Source organism: Ovis aries, chromosome 26 (assembly GCF_016772045.2).
Source record: "Ovis aries strain OAR_USU_Benz2616 breed Rambouillet chromosome 26, ARS-UI_Ramb_v3.0, whole genome shotgun sequence".
In the NCBI taxonomy this organism is placed as follows: Eukaryota; Metazoa; Chordata; class Mammalia; order Artiodactyla; family Bovidae; genus Ovis; species Ovis aries.
This window is the reverse complement of record NC_056079.1, coordinates 10,748,568-10,768,078: the sequence shown is the minus strand read 5'-3', so window position 1 is coordinate 10,768,078 and position 19,511 is coordinate 10,748,568. Positions and strand designations below refer to the sequence as shown.

General features: G+C 41.0%; 1 protein-coding gene across 1 annotated transcript in view; it reads right to left on the bottom strand.

Moving 5' to 3' along the window:
• Positions 1-19,511, bottom strand: part of TENM3 (teneurin transmembrane protein 3) — a 2,757,765-nt gene that overhangs the window by 2,228,514 nt on the left and 509,740 nt on the right. The window lies entirely within an intron of this gene.

Genomic DNA, 19,511 nt, shown 5'->3' with positions numbered 1-19,511 from the left:
AAGATGCTCAACATCACTCATTATTAGAGAAATGCAAATCAAAACCACAATGAGGTACCACTTCACACCAGTCAGAATGGCTGCGATCCAAAAATCTGCAAGCAATAAATGCTGGAGAGGGTGTGGAGAAAAGGGAACCCTCCTACACTGTTGGTGGGAATGCAAACTAGTACAGCCACTATGGAGAACAGTGTGGAGATTCCTTAAAAAATTGCAAATAGAACTACCTTATGACCCAGCAATCCCACTTCTGGGCATACACACCGAGGAAACCAGAATTGAAAGAGACACATGTACCCCAATGTTCATCACAGCACTGTTTACAATAGCCAGGACATGGAAACAACCTAGATGTCCATCAGCAGATGAATGGATAAGAAAGCTGTGGTACATATACACAATGGAGTATTACTCAGCCATTAAAAAGAATTCATTTGAATCAGTTCTGATGAGATGGATGAAACTGGAGCCGATTATACAGAGTGAAGTAAGCCAGAAAGAAAAACACCAATACAGTATACTAACACATATATATGGAATTTAGGAAGATGGCAATGACGACCCTGTATGCAGGACAGGGAAAGAGACACAGATGTGTATAACGGACTTTTGGACTCAGAGGGAGAGGGAGAGGGTGGGATGATTTGGGAGAATGACATTCTAACATGTATACTATCATGTGAATTGAATCGCCAGTCTATGTCTGACGCAGGATGCAGCATGCTTGGGGCTGGTGCATGGGGATGACCCAGAGAGATGTTTTGGGGAGGGAGGTGGGAGGGGGGTTCATGTTTGGGAATGCATGTAAGAATTAAAGATTTTAAAATTTAAAAAAAAAAAAGAAAAAAAGAAAAAAAAAAAAACTACCACATTAAAAGAGTTCCCTCATTTGAAGCAGCGCTCGGGATAACTGATGTTGGAGAAGATTCTCCTAATTCAGAGTTTCTCAACCTTGGCACTGTTGACATTCTGGGGAGAATAATTCTCTGTCGTGAGGGGTCCTCTTGTGGACTGTGGGATCTTTAGCAGCGTCCAGGTCCTCTACCCACCCGATGCTATACCACCCTCTTCGTCATGATAAACTAAACTGTTTCTAGGTGACACTGAATGTCCCCAAAGGGCAAAATTATACCCCACCTCTGACTGAAAACCACTATTCTAATTTGATATTTTATTCATCCATTTTATTACTGAAGAATACCATATGAGTAGATGTTTCCAATGTTATACTCAAATTATATTCCTGGTACTTCAGACAATGACTGACATTAGGCCCTGAGTTTCAGACTGCCATATGTTTCCTCATCACAGAGGGAGCTTCAATAATTTACTGATCACTCTTCGGTTTGTAATGAGCCACTTATTTCAGTTCCCATCCTGTCATTTTCTCCTGTCTAATCAATATCATACTATGTAGTCAGACACTCTGAATGACCCAGATACAGTAAGAAAGTTAGATTACACATCACTGCTCTTTGTAGGGAACCTCAGATGATGCCACAGCGGTCATGAAAATTTTTCCATTTCCAAATCTGAGAATAATGATGATATCGGATGATTTTTGAACCTTACAGGTCTCCAAATAGAGATATCTTTACTTTATACCTTAAGAGCCAAAGGTCTGGGTAATTTAAGTGACTTGTCAATGACTCTCAGCATTAAACACTGCCACGCCTTCTAACTCAGTCTCCTTTTCATTTTATTTCAGTTTGCCACCATCCCTAATGCTGTGAAAACCATATATTTTACTACAGTGATTGCAAAACAAGAAAAATAAAGAAACAAACCCTGACAGCAAATCCTGAATCTGCAGTATCTTTTACTTATGCTAGGCAGTTAAGACATTTTCCATGATGTTTACGTCTGTCTCTGTTGGAACTTATACACAAAAATTAGCCTTGTGACTGGCTATTTATAGACAGAATTTTGCTTATAAGCTCAATATACATTCAGATGGTTTAGCCAGATGGTAGAATACTTCAAACTCCTGCTCAATCTCTTATTAATAGTGTTCAAATTGAAATTTATTTTGCTTTTCTGATAAAGATGAATAATAAAGAAATCATGATAATGAAGCCATCTTTCAGAAAAGGCTTAACACTTTGGATATTTTATAAGGGCCTTGCCATTTCCCCGCATGTGCATCTTAAATGCATAGCCAACCTTCAAAGTTAAAATCATTTATTAATTAACAGCGGGCCTCTTCATTTTTCATCCCTCTACCCTCTGTTGCCTGTCTTGGAATAATTTTACTACACCTAACTAAGCACAATTACGAGAGCCCAAACAGAGGGAGAGAGAAATAAAAATTCAGGAAAGTTCATTTTTCTATTCCAAAGCAGGTCCTATACAATCTCATGGGATTTATGCTGCTTTGCTCTCCATCTGTGACTGCTGAGCCTCAGTCCCTTGATAGCAACCACAGTGCCACTTGGTTTTAAGCTAGTTTCAGCAAGATTTTGCTGCATAGCTTCTCTTACCTGGCAAGTGATCACCTCGCTGGGATTCCGCCCCACCCCCCCGCCCTTCTTTCCCTACTGTGCAGCTTCTCTATATAAACACACACACACACACACTAGGGGTTTTTTTCTTGCTTTTTTTTAACTGTAAATTTAATTTTTTTAAATTATAAATCTTATTATCATTTTTAGGTATATTAGCACAAACCTTAACTGCAATCTAAGAAAAACCCTTGATCCAGGTCACATAATTTTCCAAAACTTGCAAAATCAATTCAGGCTCATATGTGTGTTTGTAAGTGGACTGCGTAGTTCAGAACACATTTTCCCATTGAAATGATATCAAAATTGTGGCTATGCAGAGGCTTTGTTGAGGATAATAAATGTGCTTACTACATACATTATGAAACACAGGCCCAAGTGTGTTAAGTTATCTTTAGCTTCAAAATTCTGCTCTACACCTCGTAATTCACTGCAGTTCTGTTGGTGACACCATATTGTGAACAACCCAGGTTAAAGGATGTGAGTAGGGTGCATCACTCAGCTTATTTCTGAGTCTAGATGTCTTAAAAAATATAACCTCCTGGGCAGCCTGGAGCTTCCATCCTACAAATACATATAAAATAATATCACGTTGTAAAAATGAAACATGCTGGAAGAAAATACTCTGAATTAGCATGATTCGGGTCATGATAAATTCATAAAATAGCAACAGAGAGTGAGCGAGCTGCTAAGAAAAGTCTTTTGATGGGTAGCACTCACTGATGTCTGTGCTGAAACTACTCCGAATGCAGCTGTCATCAACCTACCACCTTGATCTCACAGAGTGTGGGGTTGGGAAGAGATGTGCGGAATCAGCTCTGGGTGATTTGTTGGCATCAAGTGGCATAGTCTACACAGATGATTTAGGAAGAATTAGTGCAAGCTGCTGCCTGGGGGCTCTGCCCTGGAAATAGATGATTAATGCAAATGCAACAGAGCAAGATGCTCCACAGCCTGAAAAATCAAAATGCTCTCAGAGCACCTTTGGCCTGAATGTTTATGCTCTCCCACCCCCTTAATCCCATTTGTATGTTGGGACTGTAACTCCCTATGAGATGGTGTTAAGAGATGAAATTTCTTGGAGGTAATTAGGTCATGAGTCTGGAGACCTTGTGGATGGGATTAGTGCCTTTATAGAACAGACCCTAGAGAGTTGTCCAGCTCCTTCCACTACACAAAGACAAAGCCAGAAGACAATTATCCATGAACTGGGAAGGAGGTCCTCACCAGACAATGAATTGGTTGGGGTCTTGATCTTGGAGTTTCCAGTCTCGAAAAGTGTGGGAAATAATGATTACTGTTTGCGCCACTGAACCTACAGTATATTTTCATAGCTGCCTGAATGGATAAGGCATACATACACTATCCACAATTTTGTGATGAATGCAAAATCTCAGGTAGTTATCTCAAACTTAATCAGAGTCTGCCTTCTATAAGATGGTTGGGTGATTCCATCACATTTTGAGAAACACTGGTCTACAGACTCATACCCAATGTAACATTCCTGGACTTTCTGCCACAGACCACCCAGTCCCATCCATCTCCCCATATTCAGCTTCAGAACATCACCTGGCAACACAGAATCAGCTGCACCAGAGGAGATGTGCCCTTACCCTACTTCTCAGATGCCAATGTGCGTATCTTTGGGTTAGTGAATCTGCCAAGTAGACAAATTTAGAGATGAAGGCTCAGATCTCTTAGATGAGAAACCTCCCCTTTACTCACGATGCCACATGGAAAGAAAAGGTTCTCATTTAATGATTGCCCCCCCTTGTGCATTTTAATCACCAGCCAACATCTTTCTACACTCAGGGCAAGGTATATAGAAATATCAAGCACAACAGAAAGCTGATGTTAACCAGGCAGAATGGATGACTGCTTCCAGCAGGGGAACAGCGGTGACAGGGTCAGACAAACAAAGCACAGGAGAAATAAAGGGTCTGCCTGTCAGGAAGGAGAGGGTCCGACCTCGTGGGTTAGGCAGGGGCACCCTTTCCTGTCTCCAAGGGCAGCTTGTGCCCTGGAACTTCAGAAAGCGAAGCACCCCTTCTCGTCTCTAACACCAGCTCCTTCACCTGCGCCCTCCTCCTGTTCCCTCAAAACCTCCCACCAGGCATCACTTTCCATTATTCAGATCAACTCTGCCTTATATCTCTTGTGTCTTGTTACTCAGTGACCCCTAGGGAGGCAAAGGCGATATGGTTGTAAGCATTTCATTGGCATTTAGACCACTGCTAAGTTTATCGCAGTCCTGACACACACTAGATGGATGCTTTGGGGTAGGTTTTTTTTTTGTTTTTGTTTTTATGTCTGAGCTTGGGCCCTCATTTCTAAAACTGTCCTGATAATTCAGAGCCAAAAGGATTCATGAAATCTTGAGCTTGTGCTCTCAGCTGTGCCAGTGGGGTGAGTGGCTAAAGAGTAGCTTGTCTTATTCCTCTATCGTATTGTTTAGTACATGTAAAACCCTGGACCAAAACTGCTCCCTTGGACATCACCAGGTATATGGGACTGGTCGTGTTCATTGCCCTTTTCCCAGACTATTGTCTGCCTGAAGCCTTTGATTATTTTTGCTATACTTTCACACAAGTAAGTGTCCTGTTTCACAGTTATCACTGTTGATTATAATTTAGGTTTGCTACCTCTGACAGAGCATTTTGCTCCTTTCTAACAGCTATAATGAAAGCTACTCTTAAATCAGGATTTCAGCCTTTCTCAGATTGGGGAGATTCTCGTAGGTAGCAGTTGCTCAGAGCCTCAAAAAGTACTGGGAAGACTGACACAACAGTGTCAGACAAATTCTGGTTCTGCCACTTATAACCTGTAATCTTGCGTAAGTTATTAAAATCCCTGAGCCTCAGCTTCCTTTGATGAAAATAACCTACGCAGAAGAAACTTCAGGTTTAGAAGATAAAAATTACGTGAAAATACTAAGCATAAGGTATGGTAGTTAATCAACACATAGAATTTTCCCTTTTTCCTTTCCTGTTTCATAACTCATGCATTAATTGTTTCACTGTCTGAGGCGGAAAAACATGGGTTCTACGAAGCTTATATTCTTAATTTTAGTTGTGTAATGAGGCCTTTAACCACTTATTTATGCCACATTTAACCAAGAGTCATTGTTACTAATGACAAATATCCGACTTGTAGATTCATCATGTTTAACATCAGAAAACAAAATTTGAATTTGCAGCTACTATGTATTGCTTTTATAAATGTATTTTCCTTCTCCATTCAAATCCCATAATGTGTTATGCTTTGTGAAAATGCATTTGATGATAACACTCCTTCTGAAAAGATCACATTTGGGGACAGTACATAAAAATAGATATTCTTTGAAAGGAAACACTTCAACAGATAATAGAAAATACCAAAATGCAAAATTATTTCATTTTCATCTTGAGCTGTGTAACGTACAAATTCCCTTCAAATCAGACCTACCAAATCAAAGAACAACCTTCAATTATTCTTTCTTAATTATGCAGAAATATTGTACTTCACTCAATGACAACATCCACTTTCTCTTACTGATGTACTTACTTTGAAGTGCTCTATTAACAGAAACAGTATTATTATTATTATTATTATTTTTTTTTTTTTTTGGTAAAAGCATCTAGCGTTTAGATGTGAAAGAAATCTCGGGCTTCATTTTCTTAACAGTATCATTGTAAGCAAGCTGTTTTCATACCTGTGTGCATCTGACCCTAAAGCACTCAGCTCCCTGGAACCACAGAAAGACTTAGACTTGTAGAATTGACTAGAAAGCTAGCACATGGTAAAGAATTGCTAAGCAGGGCTCTGCATTCACTGCTTTCCTGCCAGAGTCGGGGCTAAGTACTAGGAATATCAAAATGAGAAGATACCTTCCTTGCCCTCAAGAAATCCATGTGTCACAAAGACCACGGCCAAAAATCACAAAGCAAACGCTTGCAACCTCAAAGAGAAGAATATGTCAATGACCTGGGATTGATGGGGATAAGGACTCAGTGTATGATAACTTGGCCTCACACAGAAAACAATCTCGTCAGGTGACCAGTGTGTGCTGATGGCTGAGTAGTTAAGGGTACACCAAGGGGGGGGTGACAAGAGTGCGTTTACCCTCATCTCCCTTTATGTTGGTAGATGGAGATAAAAGGGACCCTGGAATGTCACTGATGACGAGCAATTACCAAGAGATTGCTAGAGACCTGATGCGAAGAGCTGACTCATTTGAAAAGACCCTGATGCTGGGAAAGATTGGAGGTGGGAGGAGAAGGGGACGACAAAGGATGAGATGGCTGGATGGCATCACCAACTCAATGGACATGAGTTTGGGTAAACTCCGGGAGTTGGTGATGGACAGGGAGGCCTGGCATGCTGCTGTCCATGGGGTCGCAAAGAGTCAGACACGATTGAGCGGCTGAACTGAACTGAGCTGAATCTGGAGACAAACATGAAGGCCAAACAAACTCATTATACCACATAGTGAATTCTTGTTGACCTGGAAGGGCTCACAGAACAGAACTTCAAAATGCCACCTTCTCTCTGGCAGTGTCAGCGGAAATCATCATAGAAATCCAATGAAGTGGAAGAATGCACAATCATGCCTATGAGAGGCAATGTGGTCATGTGTCAGCTGCCCACTAGAAGCAGCTTTTAGGTGGGAGACGTGAAAATAGCCTGTGCGGGTTTCTTTATTAAAAAGGTGAGACATGAAATTAGATATCGGGAAGAAGGTTGTAACTGTTACACGCAAAATGAAACAACATATATTTTATGAGGTTAAAAAGTGAAGTCTAAATCGGTACTCTCATGCAAGACAGGAAAAAAGACACAGCTGTGTATAACGGACTTTTGGACTCAGAGGGAGAGGGAGAGGGTGGGATGATTTGGGAGAATGGCATTCTAACATGTATACTATCATGTAAGAATTGAATCGCCAGTCTATGTCTGACGCAGGATACAGCATGCTTGGGGCTGGTGCATGGGGATGACCCACAGAGATGTTTTGGGGAGGGAGGTGGGAGGGGGGGTTCATGTTTGGGAACACATGTAAGAATTAAAGATTTTAAAATTAAAAAAATAAAAAACTGAAAATAAAAAAAAATAAAAAACAAAGACAAAAATAAATAAATAAATAAATCGGCACGCTCCATGTTTTAAAATCCGATCATGGATCAATATGAATTAAAATGCCATCTGAGGATCAATCAGTGGTCAGTGTCCATTTGCAGGGTGAGGGGAGGAGACAATTAAGAAAATTTAAAAACCGAACTTACATTTGTACCCTGATTAACACCACTCTGTCATAATAGGGCAAATGTTGCAGGATGGAATGGCAGGAAGTATATAACCCTAAACTCAAGGGGCTTTTATGAGATTATTGAATTTTATGCACATCTTCCAAGAGGCATTTTTATTTGCGACGGGTACTTACGCAGGCCCCTGAGCTAGCTTTTACACACCTTCCAATGTCTTAGGTCTTCTACAACTGGGAATTGGAGCCTCCTTGGTCAGCAGGCGGAAAACCACCCTGTTGAGGAATGTCTGCTTTCTGCCTCAACGCCCGGCCAGCTACTACCTTAAGAGCAAAGACTATGCTTCAGTTCCCTTGTGAGGACGCTGCGGTGAAGCTGCTGGGGTCTGAAGTACCGCTTTTTCACTCGCCCACAGCTGCTGCCTCAAATCCATTATAAAGTGACGTTCCCCCTCGTGAAGCAAAGCTGCATCATTTTAAGGGGAAACGCTGCATGGGGAAGTGAGGTTGGTTAAAAGACACCGGAATGAGGGGCAGAGGAGCTGCTTTTCTCCTCACACCTCAGCAGTTATCATCTGGCTCCAAAAAAGGATTTCGTCTATCTCTATTTAAGATGCTTCAAGTCCATGCAATAAGATACACTTGCAATTACCTTCACAAAAGGGCTAAAACATTCACCTGCAGGAATACAAGGACTCTTTTAAAACACGTGCCTCACACGGCTTCAGCCAACTGCGTCCTTGGTGCGGTGCTTAAAATACTGCTGCAGATACAACGTGACACTTCTGGAAGCTTTTAAAGTCCCACGATGACTTCTCAGACTGAAGATTTCTGAATATGAGAGTTCTTCTTGTGCCGAGCAGCTTACGTCATCTGTGTCACCGATCCCTCTAAATACAGTTTTTGACATGAGATGGATGACTGTAAACTTTTCAGAAAGCATCTAAGTAACCCTGAAAATCATTAAAATCACAAAAAACTGCTCAGCCCAAACAGACCAACAAGCATAAAACATGCATGTTTTATGTTACTCCTGTCCACCATTGCCAGCCCCACTATCTGATGGCTCAATGCATGGAAACAGCTGTCGGCAACACACCCACTTTCCCTGCCGCTCAGATACAGTTTCCCATCAGAGTAAATTAAAACAGGGCCAGAGTGCAGGGCTGTGACTCGGATCCCGTTTGTTGTTTCACACCTTCAATGTCTGAGCCATCATGTACACAAGGGGCTTTCACTCCAGACTTACTCACTAGTAGAGACTTACATTTCAAGGTACACAGCTATGGGGGTAAATGTCACAGGAAGAGGCAAATCATACCCCTGATTCTCTGCAGAGAATCAATTCTTTGCCTGGAATTGTTTCCAGGGAAAACCAGGAGCTCAAAATGCGCAGCGTTGGCGCCAGTTACTCTTTTTTCCCTTAGGTTATCTGATAAATTTAAGGGATGACTTTGCAACTCATGAATTTGATCAACTGGAAAATCCCACGGATGGAGGAGCCTGGTAGGCTGCAGTCCATGGGGTTGCTAAGAGTCGGATACGACTGAGCGACTTCACTTTCACTTTTCACTTTCACGCATTGGAGAAGGAAATGGCAACCCACTCCAGTGTTCTTGCCTGGAGAATCCCAGGGACAGAGGAGCCTAGTAGGAGGCTATCTATGGGGTCGCAAAGAGTCGAACACGACTGAAGCGACTTAGCAGCAGCAGCTAATTTTAAAATATTTCTTGGTTTCTTACTTAGAGCTATCGGGACAAACACGTTTTAGGCACTAGGAACAAAGCGGTTAATCTAGGCAGACGAGAGGCGAGTGCTCAAGCAGCTGCCTTGTGCATGGGGCCAAGACAGTCAATGAACACACAGAAAACAAATACAAGATGATTTCAGAGGGCTGTGACTGCTGAGAATAAAGCATACTGGGTGGCAGGCTAGACCAGAGAGGGCTGGTGTTAGAGAGAGAGGACAGGAAGAGCTTTCCCACTGAGTCAGAACTGAAACCTGAACCCAAAGAGAGATCTAAATGAGCTACTTAAACAAATAGAAGCAACTGCGGAAAGTGTGAGACAGGAAATGAAATCTTGGAGAAACTAAATCCAGGCATTGTGGCTGGCTGGACTGAGGTCAAGATGACAATAGCAAGAAATGAGACTGGAGAGGCAGCCAGAAGCAAGAGATGGGGTAGACGAGTAAGAGGTACAAATTCTTATGGATGAAATAAGCTACAAAGATACACTGTACAACACAGAATATAGCCAATAACTTATAATAACTGTAAGTGGAGTATAACCTTTGTAAAGTGCATCACCACGTTGTACATAGGTGACATATAATGGGCTTCCCAAGTAGCACTAGTGGTTGAGAACCCGCTTGCCAACGCAGAAGACATGAGATGCAGGTTCAATCCTGGGCTGGGAAAATCCCCTGGAGAAGTAAATGGCAACTCACTCCAGTATTCTTGCCTGCAGGACCCCATGGACTGAGATCCTGGCAGGCCAGAGTTGGACACGACTGAAGTGACTTAGCACACAAGCAGCTTATATAACATACTACATCAACCATATATCAATTAAAACCAAATCCACTAGAATCTGCTTTAAACTGATGAACACTTTACATTTCATCTCCTATAGGTGAACACTGCCTACACTTTGGATGTGAAAATAAATTAAAGTGCCCAGAAGTCTATACCGCATATTTAACTGAAAGAGGAAATTCATTTCTCCTCTTTCCCCAACCTGAAAGAGGAATTTCATTTCTCCTCTTTCCCCAACTTAAATATAAACAGATTGTCTGCTGTAACTTGGAATCTTTTAACACCACCATAAATATACATGTCTTTATTATCTCTATTTTTAAACACAAACTTGGCTTATAAAGATTTCATTTATATAGCTAATTTATAAGAGAATGTAATTGTTTCTTCTTATTGTTATTCTCACTAATGGGAATTGTGGCATTTTTGTTCTGATGTTTTTTCATGTAGCTTGTTTATTTACTTGGAAATCTTCATTTCTGCTCTCAGATGCACCAAAATAGATACTTGGGCATTTTCTGACAAGCAAATACTGCATTCACCCCATCCATTCTCCCCTCTACCCTGCCATGCATTTTGAGAAAGACAACAGTAAAATTTTTAGCAAAAGTAAAAGTGGTCTATATTTAGCTCTGTATGCTCACAAATAATTTAGTACCAAAGACTAGTCAAAGATGTCAGCAAAGTTCAACCCATATTTCTTGTTAATAAAGGCACAGAACAGGAAAAAAACAACTATCATACTAAGATTCTGTCGTATCTTTGAATTACTTGTTGGGGCAGTAGAGAATTATGGTGCCTACGATATTTGTTTTTAGCACTCCTGTTTTGGAAAAAATATTTTAAAAAATGAAAATAATTCAATATTGTATTACTTCTTGAACAACCAAAGATATAAGCCTATATATGGATATAACTATATATGTGTATTATATATATATAATATTTTGCTTAAAAACATTTTTGGTTGTTTATATTAAGTGCCTGTTTTCAAAATACAAGGGCTCAAAATGTTTCCAGCATTACCTGAGGGATTCCACCCTCAGATTGGGGAACATTAAAAATGACATTGAGCAAATCTCCTTGGCTATATCTGAAGCATACAAAATTCCATTTTACTTTTAATATGGCTCAGTGCATTCAAAATAAAGCTTTTTACATTTCAAATGCATAAGTGATGGGAACACACTCCTTAGTATACTAAGTCCCAAACTCTGACTTCAATCAACATGGAAAAACTTGGATGGCCCAATATTTTAAATCCTCCAAAATGTTACCTTGGCCACCAGGCATAAGTAGAATGGATTAAACTTATATTTAATAAACATATGACCTCTCTCTAATTAAGCAAAGTAGTATCTTAGAAAACGTTTAAAGTTTTCAAAGGACAGAAAGAAGGTTTCCAAATGCATCCCATATTTTAAACTCAAGTGTTTGTAACTTTTTGAGGATGTAAGAAACACATATGAGTTGAGTGCGTCTCTGTACATGTTTGATATTCGGCTTTTGTCAGGACTTTAGAATAATAGTTGTTTAATACAATTATTAATAATTACTCAGCAAATCCCAATTTATTATTGGCACCCCGCTTATTTATTTAAATTTATTTATTTTAATTGGAGGCTAATTACTTTACAATATTGTATTGGTTCTGCCACACATCAACAAGAATCCGCCATGGGTGTACACGTGTTCCCCATCCTGAAGCCCCCTCCCACCTCCCTCCCCGTACCATCCCTCTGGGTCATCCCAGTGCACCAGCCCCAGGCATCCTGTATAGAACCTGGACTGGCGATTCATTTCTTATATGATATTATACATGTTTCAATGCCATTCCCCCAAATCATACCACCCTCTCCCTCTCCCACAGAGTCCAAAAGACTTCTATACATCTGTGTCTCTTTTGCTGTCTCACATACAGGGTTATCGTTACCATCTTTCTAAATTCCATATATATGCATTAGTATACTGCATTGGTGTTTTTCTTTCTGGCTTACTTCACTCTGTATAATAGGCTCCAGTTTCATCCACCTCATTAGAACTGATTCAAATGTATTCTTTTTAATGGCTGAGTAAGACTCCATTGTGTATACGTACCACAGCTTTCTTATCCATTCGTCTGCTGATGGACGTCTAGGTTGTTTCCATGTCCTGGCTATTATAAACAGTGCTGCGATGAACAATGGCATACATGTGTCTCTTTCAATTTATACTATTAATTTAAGGTGTCTTAAAATGCAGCTGACCTTTTGGTTCAGATGGTCAAGAATCTGCCTGCAGTGCAGGAGACCTGGGTTCAATCCCTGGGTTGGGAAGATCCACTGGAAAAGGGCATGCAACCCACTCCAGTTTTCTTGCCTGGAGAATCCCCATGGACAGAGGGGCCTGGTGGGCTACAGTCCATGGCGTCTCAGAGAGTCAGACATGACTAAGCACATAAACCCATTTATCCAGTAAATTATAAATGAGCTCAAAAATAATGCTATAGTTTGTTGCCATTTAAAAAAGAAACAATAACTGAGGTAAAACAACATGACTAACAGACTGTCTTGAGATTGGACTATTTTAATAATTTGGGTTTTCTAGCCAAATGAATTGTTGCCAGAGATGCTTTACTTTTAATATGATATTAAAAAGTATCAAAGTCTGATATTCCCAGCACTGGTAGGGCCAGCGTCTGGAACATAATAGTTGCTCAGTAAATATCTGAAAGGATTATAAGGAAATGCTCTGAATTGAACACAGGAGTGCTCCCTGAATGGTCCTCAGCATGTTCTCTACAAACCGTCGCAGGATGGCCCCCTAGTCCCCAGACATGCTTCACTATGTAGAGAAGCATGGTTATGTTCTGTTTGTGTTTAAATCCTTTCACCCTCAACTCCCCAGAGACATAAGGAAAGTCTGTGGGATCACACAGAGTCGGACAGGACTGAAGGAAAGTATACTATGTGTCAACGCTCTTATAGAGAAGTATTTTCCTAGAATGTTTTCGCATTTTCCTTTCAGAAACAGACTGAACAATGTGTCTTATGATACATTATTTTGAACCTATTCATTTCAGACGACTCCTAACACTCCCTGGGTTGGGAAGATACCCTGGAGAAGGAATTGGCAGCCCCCTCCATTATTATTGCCTAGGAAGTCCCAAAGCCAGAGGAGCCTGGCGGGCTACAGTCCATGGGGTTGCAAAGAGTTGGATACAACTTAGCAAATAAACACCACCACCACCACTAGACCATAAGCTCCAGGAAGAGGTGCCCAGTGAAGGTGTTGATCTGTGTGTAAACAGCAGCTGTCAGCACCAGATTCAGACCAGGAACTCCCTACGCATCTCTCAAATACATTAACAGATCCTGACCACCAAACAAACAACGCAAACCAGGCAGTAAGAATGTGCCGGTGTGTATTAAGCCAGATTTTCCTAGTAGGTTAAGACAGCTTAACTATGTTAAGTCAGGACCCCCACTTTTCAAAGTGGTATGCACTCCAAGGGATACCGCTTTAAAATGATTCCCTCGCCCTGGCTTCTCAGTCATAAAACAGAAGGTTCTCTGTTTCAGAGAGTCAGAGGAGGGCAGAAAGTGGAGGAGCGGTCAGTGAGTCATCCCCAAGGGATCGCAGGGTCTCCTGATGCTACTTTCAAGGTTAACATATCTTTCCTGGTTTCATGATGCCTTAAAGCACCCCACGTTCACTTTCCTTTTTGGAATCGAGGCTAGATGAAAAAAAAAATTTGTGAGAAGTTCCTCAAACAATTAACCCTTTGTTCACATAGAATGCATATGTACTCCTTGAATACACTGACAGATAAATATTCATGTTGATCCTCTTCATCTCAGAACACACGTTTCGCTGGCAGTTACTGCGAATGCCGAGCTCTTTGAAACATAATCATTTACTGTACATCCTTTTCCCTCACTATGAAGGGAACTTCCAAACTATTCCTCAGCGTAACACATAACTCTTCAAAGCATAAGCACTACTTCACCTTAATTGGTGTCTCTTTTCATAGTTGGAGCTATCACTGACTTCTTGACTCATGTAGATTCTATGGAAGCACATATAAGGAGGAGGCTTTAAACCGTCAGAGAGCAGGAGAGACAGGTAGTAAATCTAAAATGCAAACTTAATTAGAAAGTCATTTGGGAAGAGACTATAACCTGCTGATTTTATTGCCATCTTCAGAGCAGATTGGGAGATGGCAGAATTCCCTTTGACCAGCAATGTAAGATGGTCAAACATAAATTCCATTTTTTAGCAATTATTTTCTTTCACTTAAAATGGCCATCATTTGGGGACTTCCCTGGTGGCATAATGGATAAAAGATCCATCTGCCAGTGCAGGGGACACGGGCTCAATCCCTGGTCTGGGAAGATCCCACATGCCACACAGCAACTAAACCTATGCACAACTTATGAGCCTGCATACTGCAACCACAAGGCTCTCATGCCTACAGCCCGTGCTCAGCAACAAGAGAAGCCACCACAATGAGAGGCCTGTCCCCTCAAGGAAGAGTAGCCCCTACTCACAGCAAGTAGAGAAAGCAATGCGCAGCAACAAAGACTCAGTGCAACCAAAAATACAATTTAAAAAAATTAAAATATTAAGGAAAAAATGGCCCTCATTTTAACAGACAGGGAGTTACAGGAGAAATAGCTAGTAAACTTCTAATTGTGTGTTAATGCAGGAGATGTGGTCTGGATAACTCGAAAGAATCAGCATAGATATTTATCTCTGATTAGGAATAATCAGCCTTAGCTCAGGAATCAATCTTGGCTTACTGGCACAAGACAGGCACAGGCTGGCCTGCTCTGCAGCCACATTCCACCAACCAGGCCCTCTGGCCAGCTGACTTACTTCACTGCTTAAACAGAGTAAGTCAGTCACAGGGTGTCCAAGATGAAAAGCACTGAAAAACTTTGGGGAACATATACAAAATCTTCCTTTACTATGATTCAAGATTTTTTTTATAACAAATATCTGAAAAAGCTTATCATTTGGATTGTGAGAGAAATAAATTTATTTTTATTTTCACAGGACTAACAGCAGGTGGAGTGGAAATCATTCTTCATTGCCAAAATCATAAATATTACATCATGTGAAATTATAAATGTCAAAAGATTTATCGTGAGGGCAGCTCTTTATAAACAAAAATCCAAACAAACAATCCATTATTTTAATGTATATTCGAATATGAGGAATATATATATATATATATATATACGCATACACACATCCTTTTATACATATTGGCAAGGATATTCTGGAAAATTTAGTGTCAGAAAACATTCATAAATTTTATGTTGGTTTCTTGCAAATCTGGGGCTGTTTCTCTTCACCCTACTTTCTCCAGTGTCAGACGTGAGCCTACACTCAAACCCTGAATGTTCTCCAAGAGTTACCTGAAGTTTTTTGTTTGCTATAGAGACTTCTGATTTATTATGGGCGGGTCATGGTGGAGAGGTCTGACAGAACATGGTCCACTGGAGAAGGGAATGGCAAGCCACTTCAGTATTCTTGCCTTGAGAACCCCATGAACAGTATGAAAAGGCAATAGGATAGGACACCAAAAGAGGAATTCCGCAGGTCATTAGGTGCCCAATATGCTACTGGAAATCAGAGGAGACATAACGACAGAAAGAATGAAGGGATGGAGCCAAAGCAAAAACAATACCCAGCTGTGGATGTGACTGGTGATAGAAGAAAGGTCCGATGCTGTAAAGAGCAATATTGCATAGGAACCTGGAATGTCAGGTCCATGAATCAAGGCAAATTGGAAGTGGTCAAACAGGAGATGGCAAGGGTGAACGTTGACATTCTAGGAATCAGCAAACTAAAATGGACTGGAATGGGTGAATGTAACTCAGATGACCATTATATCTACTACTGCGGGCAGGAATCCCTCAGAAGAAATGGAGTAGGCATCATGGTCAACAAAAGAGTCTGAAATGTAGTACTTGGATGCAATCTCAAAAATGACAGAATGATCTCTGTTCGTCTCCATGGCAAACCATTCAATATCACAGTTATCCAAGTCTATGCCCCAACCAGTAATGCTAAGAAGCTGAAGTTGAACGGTTTTCTGAAGACCTACAAGACCTTGTAGAACTAACACCCAAAAAAGATGTCCTTTTCATTATAGGGGACTGAATGCAAAAGTAGGAAGTCAAGAAACACCTGGAGTAACAGGCAAATTTGGCCTTGGAATGCAAAATGAAGCAGGGCAAAGACTAGTAGAGTTTTGCCAAGAAAATGCACTAGTCATAGCAAACACCCTCTTCCAACAACACAAGAGAAGACTCTACACATGGACATCACCAGATGGTCAACACTGAAATCAGATTGATTATATTCTTTGCAGCCAAAGATGGAGAAGCTTTATACAGTCAACAAAAACAACACCAGGAGCTGACTGTGGCTCAGATCATGAACTCCTTACTACCAAATTCAGACTTAAATTGCAGAAAGTAGGGAAAACTGCTAGACCATTCAGGTATGACCTAAATCAAATCCCTTATGATTATACAGTGGAAGTGAGAAATAGATTTAAGGGCCTAGATCTGATAGATAGAGTGCCTGATGAACTATGGAATGAGGTTCGTGACATTGTGCAGGAGACAGGGATCAAGACCATCCCCATGGAAAAGAAATGCAAAAAAGCAAAATGGCTGTCTGGGGAGGCCTTACAAATAGCTGTGAAGAGAAGAGAGGCAAAAAGCAAAGGAGAAAAGGAAAGATATAGGCATCTGAATGCAGAGTTCCAGAGAATAGCAAGAAGAGATAAGAGAGCCTTTTTCAGCGATCAATGCAAAAAATAGAGGAAAAGAACAGAATGGGAAAGACTAGAGATCTCTTCAAGAAAATGAGAGATACCAAGGGAATATTTCATGCAAAGATGGGCTCGATAAAGGACAGAAATGATATGGACTTACAGAAGCAGAAGATATTAAGAAGAGGTGGCAAGAATACATGGAAGAACTGTACAAAAAAGATCTTTATGACCCAGATAGTCATGATGATGTGATCACTAATCTAGAACCAGACATCTTGCAATGTGAAGTCAAGTGGGCCTTAGAAAGCATCACTATGAACAAAGCTAGTGGAGGTGAAGGAATTCCAATTGAGCTGTTTCAAATCCTGAAAGATGATGCTGTGAAAATGCTGCACTCAATATGCCAGCAAATTTGGAAAACTCAGCAGTGGCCACAGGACTGGAAAAGGTCAGTTTTCCTTCCAATCCCAAAGAAAGGCAATGCCAAAGAATGTTCAAACTACCGCACAATTGCACTCATCTCACATGCTAGTAAAGAAATGCTCAAAATTCTCCAAGCCAGGCTTCAGCAATACGTAAACTGTGAACTCCCTGATGTTCAAGCTGGTTTTAGAAAGGCAGAGGAACCAGAGATCAAACTGCCAACATCCGCTGGATCCTCGAAAAAGCAAGAGAGTTCCAGGATAATATCTATTTCTGCTTTATTGACTATGCCACAGCCTTTGACTGTGTGGATCACAATAAACTGTGAAAAATTCTCAAACAGATGTGAATACCAGACCACCTGACCTGCCTCTCGAGAAATCTCTATGCAGGTCAGGAAGCAACAGTTAGAACTGGACATGGAACAACAGACTGGTTCCAAATAGGAAAAGGAGTACGTCAAGGCTGTATATTGTCACCCTGCTATTTAACTTATATGCAGAGTACATCATGAGAAACACTGGACTGGAAGAAACACAAGCTGGAATCAAGATTGCTGGGAGTAATATCAATAACCTCAGATATGCAGGTAACTCCACCCTTATGGCAGAAAGTGAAGAGGAACTAAAAAGCCTCTTAATGAAAATGAAAGAGGCGAGTGAAAAAGCTGGCCTAAAGCTCAACATTCAAAAAAAGAAGGTTTTCTGGCATCTGGTCCCATCACTTCATGTGAAATAGATGGGGAAACAGTGGAAACAGTGTCAGAGTTTATTTTTTGGGGTTCCAGAATCACTACAGATGGTGACTGCAGCCATGAAATTAAAAGACGCTTACTCCTTGGAAGAAAAGTTATGACCAAACTAGACAGCATATTCAAAAGCAGAAACATTACTTGGCCGACTAAGGTCCATCTAGTCAAGGCTATGGTTTTTCCTGTGGTCATGTATGGATGTGAGAGTCGGACTGTGAAGAAGGCTGAGCGCCGAAGAATTGATGCTTTTGAACTGTGGTGTTGGAGAAGACTCTTGAGAGTCCCTTGGACTGCAAGGAGATCCAACTAGTCCATTCTGAAGGAGATCAACCCTGGGATCTTTGGAAGGAATGATGCTAAAGCTGAAACTCCAGTACTTTGGCCACCTCATGAGAAGAGTTGACTCATTGGAAAAGACTCTGATGCTGGGAGGGATTGAGGACAGGAGGGGAAGGGGACGACAGAGGGTGAGATGGCTGGATGGCATCACTGACTCGATGGACGTGAGTCTGAGTGAACTCTGGGAGATGGTGATGGACAGGGAGGCCTGGTGTGCTGCGATTCATGGGGTTGCAAAGAGTCGGACATGACTGAGTGACTGAACTGAACTGAACTGAAGAAAAATTTCCTCTTGCTTTCAATTTTTCAGGAAATCTGTACCACGACCTTATCAAAATATTTAATATTGATGCATTCGTCTATCAGTTTGTTTCATTTTCAAAAATGTAATAGCGGTAAAATAAATAACCACATACTACTGATGCCTATGATCCTGGCATTTATGTCAAACCCCGTAAATTAGGTTCACTGATGGGATGGCATTGTTTTCAATCACTAAATGAAGTTTTAATCATTTTCCTACCTCTCTGGAGGATCCTTTCTCCTTTTTGGCCCCAAATATTCCTATTTACTTTTAAGAGCCCCCTGGAAGATATCTGCTGGTTGGTAGCCTTCTCAGATTTCATATGTGGAGCACTCCTGCCTTTCTGGAACAACCCCAGTTCTCTGTTTATCTTTACAAGACAGTGCTCGCATCTCAGAGTATACTGCTTTTTTCTTGTCTACACCTCAGTTCCTACCAAGTTCCTAAAAAACACGATCATGCATTCCTCTGAATTCTCGGTAGCTATCACAGAGTTTACTCCATAATAGAGGCACACATCACATGTGCCAACTAAAGAATGTCCCTCACCGTTTGGCTCTACGGGATTAGGTTATTAGCCACCAGAGTTGCTGACCTCCAACACACCCCAAAAGGAGGTCAGGGCAGAGATCAGGAATGAGGCCCT